The sequence below is a fragment of the Myxocyprinus asiaticus genome, chromosome 24, assembly GCF_019703515.2.
Source record: "Myxocyprinus asiaticus isolate MX2 ecotype Aquarium Trade chromosome 24, UBuf_Myxa_2, whole genome shotgun sequence".
NCBI classification, from domain to species: domain Eukaryota; kingdom Metazoa; phylum Chordata; class Actinopteri; order Cypriniformes; family Catostomidae; genus Myxocyprinus; species Myxocyprinus asiaticus.
The window spans coordinates 27,368,251-27,380,203 of record NC_059367.1 but is presented as its reverse complement, the minus strand read 5'-3'; the positions used below and the strand labels follow the sequence as shown (position 1 = coordinate 27,380,203).

The 11,953-nt window shown below is 36.8% G+C and overlaps 1 protein-coding gene across 1 annotated transcript in view; it reads left to right on the top strand.

Moving 5' to 3' along the window:
- LOC127415319 (zinc finger and BTB domain-containing protein 34-like) overlaps positions 1 to 11,953 on the top strand; it is a 33,003-nt gene that overhangs the window by 574 nt on the left and 20,476 nt on the right. The gene's annotated exons all lie outside the window — the stretch shown is intronic.

The following is an 11,953-nucleotide window of genomic DNA, read 5'->3' as shown; positions in this document are numbered from 1 at the left end:
TAGTTGTAGTATTTAATAATTGAACGTGAAAATGAAAGTTTAAGTGCATTGGCTGTCTCAAACCCTAGTGCTTTGCATATCTTGACACCTTTTTGGGCGTCATGAATTGCACCTATAATGCCAAAAATCCTTGATCACAACTTAGATTTTAAACACAGCCAGTGTGCCAATTTAGGTGTTACTGGTGTCCTTGGCAAGGTTGTAAATGTTGGTTGCAGTTGGTTTGGCAGCTTGGTTGTAAGTGCCAATATTAATGTATTTAAAAAATAATAGTTACAGTTGACTAGGTGTTAAAGAAAATATGTCCAGGTTATTTTCATTTTTGTTATCTTCCACATAGCATAAAGAATGTGACCTTCCACATTAGGTTTGCTTCGATACCAAAACTTTGGCTTTGGTACAATACCAGCCCTGGTACCTCAGTATCAGTACTTAATCAATACTTGGGCAACAAATAAATAGCCTCAGATTACTGATTAAATTGCACAAAAAAAGGACTTACAAATGATGTGTTTTCCATTTGAATTTATCTGGGTTTTATGTTAACCCTTAAACACTTACCTTGGGTCTTTAGAGACCCTGGACCTCATTGCACACCCTGTACCTCCTAATTTTTTTGGAGTTGTGCCCAAACCTCTTTAGTATTCCTCAATCTATCTCTTATAAATAGTGTAACACACTAAAAAAGTAAAAAAAAAAAAAAAAAAGAAAAAAAGTAAAATTTGCAACAGTTGTTTTTAATATAGTGGTTTAAGTACCAAAAGTGTAGGCTATAGGGTCTTTAGAGACCCGAATGTAGTTTCATTTTGCACTTCCATTAATTCTATTTTTTATGATTATTTTGTATATATTTAATTTAACTATCACATGATATCTATTTCTTTGTTTATTACAAGAGAAATTAGTGCTATATTCATACAAATAAATACTATATCACATTGACATTCTATGCAACAATGAATTATCAACAATGGTGAATTATCAGTATCCCATATGCGTGTACACATACATGTTATACTTGTTATTTCTTACTCAAGGTGGCACTGATGTTTCAGTGATTGACGTCTAGCTGACGTAGAAACAACACTGAAGTAAACTATAGCAAGTGTAACACATGAACTATTGTCATTTGGGTGTACTACTGAAATTGTGTAAGTTGTTCATCTATTTAGACTCAATGCACCAATCAGCCACAACATTAAAACCACCTGCCTAATATTGTGTAGGTCCCCATCGTGCCACCAAAACAGCGCCAACCCGCACCTCAGAATAGCATTCTGAGATACTATTCTTCTCATCACAATTGTACAGAGCGGTTATCTGAGTTACCATAGTCTTTGTCAGTTCAAATTAGTCTGGCCATTCTCCACTGACCTCTCTTATCAACAAGGCATTTCCATCCACAGAACTGCTGCTCACTGGATGTTTTTTGTTTTTGGTACCTTTCTGAGAAAAGACTGTTGTGTGTGAAAATCCCAGGAGATCAGCAGTTACAGAAATACTCAAACCAGCCCATCTGGCACCAACAATCATGCCACGCTTTTTTCTTCATTCTGATGGTTGATGTGAACATTAACTGAAGCTTCTGACCCATATCTGCATGATTTTATGCACGACATGATTGGGTGTTTAGATAATCACATGGATGATTGTTGGTGCCAGACGGGCTGGTTTGAGTATACGGGCTGCTGATCGCCTGGGATTTTCACACACAACAGTCTCTAGAACTTACTCAGAATGGTGCCAAAAACAAAAAAACATCCAGTGAGCAGCAGTTCTGTGGATGGAAACGTCTTGTTGATGAGAGAGGTCAACAGAGAATGGCCAGACTGGTTCAAACTGAAAAAGTCTATGGTAAATCAGAGAACTGCTCTGTACAATTGTGGTGAGAAGATTAGAATCTCAGAATGCTACTCTGAGATGCGGGTTGGTGCTGTTTTAGCAGCACGAGGGGGACCTACACAATATTAGGCAGCTGGTTTTAAATGTTGTGGCTGATCGGTGTATGTGCCTGAGAAAATACATATGTGTAACGTATGTGTAACTTAGGTGTAGCTGATGTGTATATAATGTGTGGATTGTGATATGTGTAGCTCAATATGTGTTTGATAGCCAGTTGCATCTCATGAAATTTCAGTGTGAAAATAACGAATCCTGTCCTAGATTTGTCCTGATTTGTTGCATTATCTCTTTTATTTAAGAAAAGTAAAATATCAAAATATATCAAAATTAGAGCTGTCAGAATTAACGCATTAACGCATGTGATTATTTAAAAAGCGTATTTAAAAAGTAAGTTATTCTTAATCACGATTAACGCATTTACTGTTTATACAACATAAAAACATGTTGGGCAGGGCGGAACCTTTGTCATTTGTCCACCCGAAGTCATTCCACTGACACACACCACAAACACACACACACACCAGAGCCATTATACCAAGGTGAGTCTACAAGCTTAGCATAAAATAGCATAACGCGGCTGTTACACTCCCTCGTTATCTCAGTAAATAAAAGAATCTCTGCACACACACACACACACACACACACACACACAACATCGCTTCTGTGATAAAAAGGTGAAGAAAGGACCTCTTAATGCTATTTGGTGTACAAAACAAGCTCAGATGGGACTTGTGATAGAAATCAAGCATTTTAATTATCACAGAAGCATGTCAAGTCTTAACTATCACGAAAATGCAGAATGAGACATTTTTGTCTGCAAGCACTCTTCACGTGGATTTCAAAGCGCCGCTGACGCCCTGAAGGGAATCATTGACACAGCTTCATGATTGCTGTAACAAAGCGGATAGCCACAGTCTACTGACAGATTAATATTGTGGAGGATGACAGTTTAAAAGATTTAATGCCCATTGCAATGAATATGTAACCTATGGGGAGACTAGTTATTTTAATTAGTCAAACTCCCAGTTTGGGAAACATTTAATGTTACTTGAATTGCAGTTTTAGTGCATCGCTATTATTATACTGTGGAAGGGTCTGTTTGAACATTTTTAATAAAGCATTAGATTTTTACATTTTGTTTTGATGGAAATAAATGCATTTTGACAGAAAAAGAAGTATACATGGTGTAAAATTTCAGCATTTTCAAAAACTGCTATTAATCGCGATTAACTACAAAAAATTATGCGATTAATAATATAATAATTGTAATAATAAAACCATTTATTGCTATTGCTATTAGGCTATTGCTGTTACTTTATATATTTTTTTCTGTTTTGTAGTAATATTTTTCTGTCACATTTTCTTTAATTTCACACATCCAGTTAAACAGATTTTATTTTGGCGGAACTTTAATTTTGACTGACCTTTGAGTTCTTCCTGTGTTTTTGAGGGTAGATTTTAATAAGCTGTGCATTTCAAATGAATTGCTGAAATACTCGCAAGCTGAAATCTCACTGGAGAAGGAATTAATGTAAATGTTTACAACTGCTCAAACATTAAACACTGCATTGAGCATCATGCGTGTGTGAAGTATAACAGAGAGCACAGCAGCACCTCTCGTTCATTCTGAAGCGCACAGCACGTGCAGACTGTGTATTCTTTAATAAAATGACATCCCCCCTGTTCAGTGATCTCACTTGGCCATATCGAGATTTGAATTTGATTAATTGTAAAATTGTCATTAGCCAAGTTTCCATCCGCTTTTCACGCTATTTTGTTATCGACAAAGTGAAAATGTGTAAAATATTTTTTTGCGAAATGTGCCGTCTTCTGCCTGTTTCCATTCAAATGGCCTTTTATAGATAAAAATGGTGTGCGTGATGACGTCATTCCTAAAAAAAAAGCACTTTGTCGCGTAAGTTTTGGTTTAGCGCAAAAGAAATCTGCCCTTAGGCCGTTTCCATTCAGAAATGTGTGTATCGCTAATTTGCCTCCCAGATGTCCCTAATTTGTTTCCTCCGAAGTTTTGGTAAAATGGGGAGAGTATTGAGACAATTCATTGAAATTAGACAGCTTACTGTCATTTTAATTTCACAAATAAAAACAATCAGAAGATGAGGAATTGCAATCAAAAGGGAGCGGTTGCCCTTCTGATAGGATTGTAATACTGGTACTGATGTTGCACCTATCGTAGGTTGCCACCGGTTCCGACCCGTAAGCGAATCGTCATGGCCCTGTTCAAGCTGGCAACTTGCACCAAGTAGTGGAGACATTTTCGGTGTTAGTATAAGGACATCCATCGATGTGTATATGCTGTGTGCTCAGCTATTAAAGAAAAATTGATGCGGTGTAATATCAGGGTTTACATATGATACATTCCTGATATTCAATAGGCTATTTTGAACAATCATCTAATCTAAAGCATCGCCATAACAACTGCATTATGTCCCGCCTATTTGTCCAGAAATTTTTAACGACCAACTGAACTTGATTGTCATCTAAAATTAATTTTAGGGTCAATGCAATTTACATTTTCTGAAGAAGCTCAGCAAATGCGATCCGAGGTAAAGAGGGTTAGATTTAAAATATTTAGAAGTTTTAAAAGGTACAAAAGCTCGTTTTCTGAAAGTGAACTCTGCATTGGACAAATAGTTCTGATAGTTTATAGTCTTGAAGTGTAGAAAATGTCATTCAGCCGACTTTATTCGTCTACAGAACAGGGTATGGCTAATTTAAGTTTGTGTAAAGAAAAGGCATATATATGTCTAACAATATACATTTTTTTTCGTTTGGTAATTTTTTTTTACAATTATTTAATGCATTTTTCATTTGGTAATTTATTTTATTTAATACAGGGAATTTTGCCAGCATTTTTTCAAAAATATAAACAACAATTTTATAGAATTGGGCTATATGTTAGTTTTCCAAAAAAGCAAACTGAAGCTTTTCTCCTAGTATTGTGTATATGTTTTTGTGCACAGAAATATGTTTTTTGTATTGTGGGCTAATTCTGTGACTACTGTCTATCATTTTGAATGGTGTGGAAAAGCAACTTTAATAAATAAACAGATGGCCACCACGATGAAATTAATCGCAAACAGTGGCCATTCATTTGTTCTCCGTGCACTTGTCAATGTGCATGTCTTGATAAGAGATATTTGTGTTGGCACTCCTGGAAGTGTCATGTTTGCATTGAACGGATCAATCCATAATCACGTATAATAAATTGGCTTTCAAGGATCCTCTACCTTGTTGTCATGATAAACACAGGCTAACGATTGGGGTAAATTCTGTCATGTGACACTACATTTTTGCGTTAATGCCAATTTTCTCGACAAAATGTGTTTCCAAACCAGTTTTTCGCGACATCTGAAGTATCGACATAGAGTTTATGTGCTATAGTTAAACGGAAAAATATTATGTCGATTATGGTGTTTCCATCATCTTTATTTTGATGCTCAAAATCTTTTTTTGCAAAAAAATCCTTGGATGGATAAAATGTCACATCCCATAAAATGTTGCTATGGTACCTAAATTGGCAACAAGATATTGTACCATTTTTCAATTTTTGGTATCGCGATATTTCGTTAGTACCGGTATATTATATTATATAGTATCAGACTATTTTAAGTAGGGTTGGAAACTGGTTCCATTTCTTGCAAAATACAAGAATCGGATGATCTTTGTGACTTTCGGTTCCATTAACGGTTCCCCTGCGTGAATTTTCTGCCGATGCGGCTGGAACACCAGACTGAAATTCTCTGACAGTGTTTCCAGTAGTGCATTTCTGCAGTAGCACTGCCCTCTACTGGGTCAAAAGTGTAAAACACACAAACATATGATTCTTATGAGCCGGCTCTGTTGAATCTCCAGTGCGAAACAGACAGCGCTTCCGGTATAGTGTAAATCTTACACTGATGTGCAAGTTATGAATGTCCAACTTGAAATTAAATAAGAACTGTTGAAGTCTTACCAGCTTGAATTAAAACATTAGACAACAGAACACAGTCTATCTCATAATTTGGCAACAGACTGCAGAGGAGAGTAAATCCAATAAGAATTGCGTTTCTCATTTTCAAATAATTCTTCCTCAAAAGTACTAAGTGTACTTCTGGAATCATTACTGGAACCAGAATCGTTAAGAGGAACCGGAATAGTTAAATTCCTAATGATTCCCATAACTAATTTTAAGCTATCTTAAACAGTTTAAACACTGGCGGCACTGCACTAGTTTGGAGCGTCAGACTGCTTTGGTTGCTTTTCTAGCCTGTAAAGACTGAATTTAGCTTGAGTGTGCAAATGAGTGTGCAGTAGCAAATGTGTGTGGCCTGTGAAGGAGCATATCATTGGTTTGACCCACAAACGAATACACCTCTTTTTAGTGAACAGGCAAGGATCAGCAGGATCTGTTAACTGACTGAACAAAAGATCTAAATGTTGCCTCAAGCCTATGGCTAAACCCTAAACTATGCATTAATAAGTCCCCTTTTTGTTGGTCTGAGTGGATTGCGAGGGGGGTTAATACACTCGGTGATCTTTATGAGAGTGGTGTGATGAGACCCTTTGAAAATTTGGTTCAATATTTTGGGATCCCCAGATCTTAGTTTTTAGGTATCTTCAGCTATGACACTTGCTCTGTACTTTTTTTGGGAATAGCATACACCCCCCTAGAGCGGCAGATACTCTGGGAGAGGTGATTTCTGCTTTTGGAAAAGGCCATGAGGCATCAGTGTATTACTCCTTATTAATTCAGAGTCTGGGGGACGGAGTCTCAACCACTCTCAAAAGATTATGGGAGAGGGATTTAGACCTGGAATTGGAGGAGGGAGAATGGGGTAGGATTTTAAAAGACAGAGATGCAAGGGTGCACCTTATACAATTCAAGATTTTACATCGGTTCTATTGGACCCCCTCTAAATTGTATAGGCTTGGTCTTAAAGACACACCCACCTGCTGGAGATGCCAATCAGAGTATGGAGATTTAACCCATGTCTTTTGGGGGTGTGTTGAAATTCAAAAGTTTTGGTTAAAGGTGCAGAGCCTGATATGTGAGGTGTTAGGTATTCAGGTATTATTCTGCCCCAGACTCTGTATCTTGGGTGATGGGGCGGTCATTGACATTGTAAGTAGACACATAAAGAATTGGGTCTTAACCAGTGTCATGATCGCCAGGCAGATCATTTTGAGGGGCTGGAAGTTGGCTGGAGCACCCTCTTTTCAGGAGTGGTGCTCAGAGATGGGCCTTTGAGGAAGTTACATTCAGAGGAACGGGGAGGTATAAAGTGTTCGTGGAGAAATGGGGCGGGTATTTGTCATTTGTGGATGTGTGATTATTGTTGTTGTGTTTTTTTATTTGTTTATTTATTGTGTGCATGTGTGTCTATGTCATTTAAGACCACTGTTATGTTGCTGGGGTTAGGGTGGGATTGGGAGGGGGAGGAGTAATAGTTGGGGTTAAGTTTGATTCTATGTATATATGTTTTGTTCTATGAGGTACATTTATGTGAATCAATAAAAATTGTTAATCAGAAAAAAACTGACTGAACAAAAGGAGGCAGAGTTTTAGGGTTTGTGGCGTTAATGTTAACGAAGTTGTAAAGTTGGATATAACTTTACACGGAAAAGGTTAGTAAGCAATTTTATCACACTAAAATCATGATAACATGCATATTGTTTACGTCTTGTGGCTATACTTTTGAAAACCGTTAATATTTTAATGTTTACTGAGTGGCCAATTCACCTCTATTGGAAGTGCTTCACTAACCCAGATTTTAAAAAAATTAGTTTTTGTGTTAATCAACATTACACCAAAAATGCTTAACTTGTATTGAATCCTTAATATTTGTTAATGTGCACATCTTAGTGTCAACGGCAGGCTGAGCCCCCATAAGATTGAATTCCTAAAATCGCCCCTGTTTTAAGTTAACCTTAGCTGATGGAACTTAAATCATATATGATTCATGAGTTATTTTAATTGGCACTTTCTATTAGCAACAACAAGAAAAACCTTTCCCTTACTCTCATTCTTGTTTTTTGTTTTTTTTTCACATTTAGCTTCTGTACTACTATGGTTTACTCTTGAAATTCGCCAATGCGTTGTTTATTATTGTTGGCTTTGTTGGAGATATTCCTTTTTTTTGTATTATTTATTTCTAATTCGCTTTGCATATAAGAGAATGTTGAATGACTAAATGCTGGTATCATTTACAAATTAAGGCTTGTATGGAAAATCCGTCATCAAGTTTACAGGAATAAGCATATCATCCGAAAGAAAAATACCTGATTGTTGCTCAATGATGTTTAGGCAGTAGCTAAAGAAAGGATATTTGGAGACGTCTTGCGTGGGTTTAAGCTGATCATATGTCTTTTCTGAAATTGAAAGTAAAAATGAATAGCTAACATTACTTAGAAACTGTATTTTCTCATCAAGATGTTCAAATGAAAGTGTCTTCATTGTGGATTTCCCCAAACTCTTTTCAATTTAAAAGAGCTTTTTGCTCGCCACTCCTGTAAGGTGCATTATAGTATCACTTTAAGGATAATGTCCCTCCTAACCACTCTGAATCACCCTACTAGGCTTGTCAGAACAGACAGAGCTAAACCAGTTAAGCCGTTTGCATGAGTAGTAGGGTTGAAACGATTAATCGACAATATCGACAACGGCGACAATAACAAATTGTCGACAAAACATTTTCGTTGTCGAATAGTCATTTGATCTCATTAAACGTAACATGAGATCACATCAAACTGTAATGATGATGCGTGAGAACAGCACTGCCACTCGCGCCTGACTGAGGAGAGGAAGAATTACACAGCTCACAGTCCAGATGCACTCTAAACTTTCACAGCTTCAGGTGATGTAGATCGCAAAGTATGAGGGAATTATAATGCAAAAATACAAAATAAGTAAAAACAGAAGCACTCTCATTGTGGAGCCAGAGCTCTGGCGTTACATCTTTAATGCAGTTATATTTAATGCGTTATAGCTTTATTTAAGTTCAAATAATTCAGAAGCAGATCATGTAAATAACTACAAACTCTGAAAATGGCATTTCTCTGTGTGGTCAGCTCCTCTTCTATGAGTTGCGCGAATGTCCCGATCTAAGGGGGAGAGATTGAAACTGCACCCGGCTGAGGCACACTGTTGCGGGGATGCTCATCTCTTGAGTGTGCACACTTAATGCAGCTAGATTATAACGTGGTGGCTCGCGACATATTGAATCATAATACAGAATATATGTCACTGTGCATTTCATATCATGAAGAAAATTGACAATACTTGACAATATTAATAAGAGAGAATTTTTTTTTTTTTTTTTTGTGAGTTAAAGATGTTTTGAAGTGAACAGAAAGGTGAGAGAGGGTAGTCTTCACCCCATTATACACTGCAACAAAATACATTTTTGTTTTGGCTTTTTTTTTCAATATAAATATCTAAAATTTAGCAGCTATACTGCAGAAGAAAAAAATTATCTGAGAATGTTGAATATAATATTAAAAGTACAAATATTTTAAAATATATAAAAATCCTTTTAAAAAAAAAAAAAAAAATGCATTCACCTGAGAAGCAGCATATAAGATATTTAGACTTTTTTGCAGTGAATTTCTTTACTGAATTAAACTTAATAAAAAGTATTTTTTTCCCCTTTAATTCAGTAAATGTCATTTAGAGGTATTTTTAAAAGATGATTTTGTCCTCTTTATTGTTAGTATGCACGATTAATACAACCTTTTTAAGTCGGGGCACAAGCTGAATAATCGGTTAAGAGCTAATGATTAATTGTTGCAGTAATCGCTGAACAGTCAAATAATCGTTCTAATAATCGTTAGATTAATTATCAAAATAATTGTTAGTTGCAGCCCTAATGAGTTATTTTTATGAGGCATTATTGCTTTGCACTTATTGTTTTTGTGGCTATTGCTCTCCTCAGGATTAGCTGTTAAAAGGGGATTGATTTCATAGTCTTATGTGTTTTATAGCACACCGAAATAAAGAATCATCTGGTTTTAGCAGTTTTCCTGTTTCTTACACAAGACATCACCTCTGCTGTTTAAGCTTTTGTCAGTAAGGAAGAGTCAAAATTATATCTGCTTATGCTTTGTGTATTAGTATATTAGTTGAAGGTTTTGGGAATGTTGGGACTGCAGTTTGTGGCTGAAGCCTGTGATTCAGGAAATGTGGAATTTGGCTGTGTATTTCTTGTTTCTTGGCCAGCTTCAATGGGGAGTTACTTTGGAAAGAAGAAAGGATGCATTTGACCTGCATACCCGAAGCAAAACAGAACCATTGGTGGTATTTTTATCCTCTCTGATTATGCTTGGTAGATCTGCAAAGCCTGGTTAATTTCCCTTGCCAGTTCCTTTATAGTGATTCTTAATTATCCTTTTGAGTTTGTGCAGCCCCTTTGATGTAGCTCTTCTTTTCTTGCCATAAAAATGGCAAGACTCATTGTGGATTACGACTAATCATGTCTGCAATGGGAGGAGGCTTGTTTTAGCACACAGAATGGGTACGGGCTATGTTCTTAATGCACACTGGCCTTTTTATGAGCTTTCCCCTCTCACGATCAGGAGCTTCACATTAGTGTTTTAACAGAAAATTCCTTTGCTGTAGCCTCATGACTGAGGATGTGACCCAGAGCATCTGACCCTTTTTCTGTGGCCATTATAGCTAGATCCTGTTAAGTTTGTAAATACTATATTATTATAATTGATCTAAATATACACTCACTGAGCACTTTATTAGGAACCTGCACACCTACTTATTCATGCGATTACCTTATCAGCCATTCTTGTGGCAGCAGTGCAATGCATAAAATCAATCTGATATGGGTCAGGAGCTTCAGTTAATGTTCACATCAACCATCAGAATAGGGGAAAAAATTTGATCTCAGCAGCTGCGTTTCCACTAATGGGCCAAATGAGGGTGTGCAAGTTAGGGATGAGCATTCATCAATAATTTGGTATTCGAATATTTTAGCTTATAAAAACAAAAACTCGAGTATTCTGTTATTTGAATGAAGGTAATTAATGAGAAAGAGACATTGTAAAATTATTTTTTTTATTCATAAAGGTTGTCACCATTAAAAAAACAAAAAAAAACAAGCTTCTACACTGTGTGCCCAATTATTAGGCAAGTGAGTATTCTGATCTTATCATTATTTCCATGCACATTTTCCAACTCCAATCCATATAAACTTGAATGCTTTTTGGATTCAATCATTTTCAGGTGATATGTATTTGTGTAATAGGGAGGGTGTGGCAAAAGTGACTAACACCTTATATCAAAGTGTGCATAATTATTAGGCAGCTTCATTACCTCAGGTAAAATGGGCCAAAAAAGAGATTTAACTGACACTGAAAAGTCAAATATTGTAAAATGCCTTTCAGATGGATGCAACACTCTTGAAATACCTAAATTATTGAGGCGTGACCACCTGACAATCAAACGTTTTGTTGCGAATAGTCAACCCATGCGCAAAAAATGCATGGAGAAGAAAAGGTGCAAATTAACTGCAAAAGACTTGAGAAGAATTAAACATGAAGCTACCAGGAACCCATTATCCTCCAATGCTACCATATTCCAGAACTGCAACCTACCTGGAGTGTCCAGAAGTACAAGGTGTCAAGTGCTCAGAGACATGGCCATGGTCAAGAAGGCTGAAACACGACCACCACTGAATATATTCACAAGTTGAAGCATCAAGATTGGGCAAAGAAATACCTGAATACAGATTTTTCAAAGGTTTTATGGACAGATGAAATGAGAGTGACTCTTGATGGACCAGATGGATGGGCCTATGGCTGGATCACTAATGGACACAGGGCACCACTTTGAGTCAGGTGCCAGCAAGGTGGAGGAGGGGTACTGGTCTGGACTGCTATCATTAAGGATGAGGTAGTTGGACCTTTTCGAGTTGAAGATGGACTGAAACTCAACTCTCAAATCTACTGCCAGTTTCTGCAAATTACTTTCTTCAAGCAGTGGTACAGTCCTCAGCATTCAAGAAGGCCATGATCTTTATGCAGGACAATGCTCCATCACATGTAT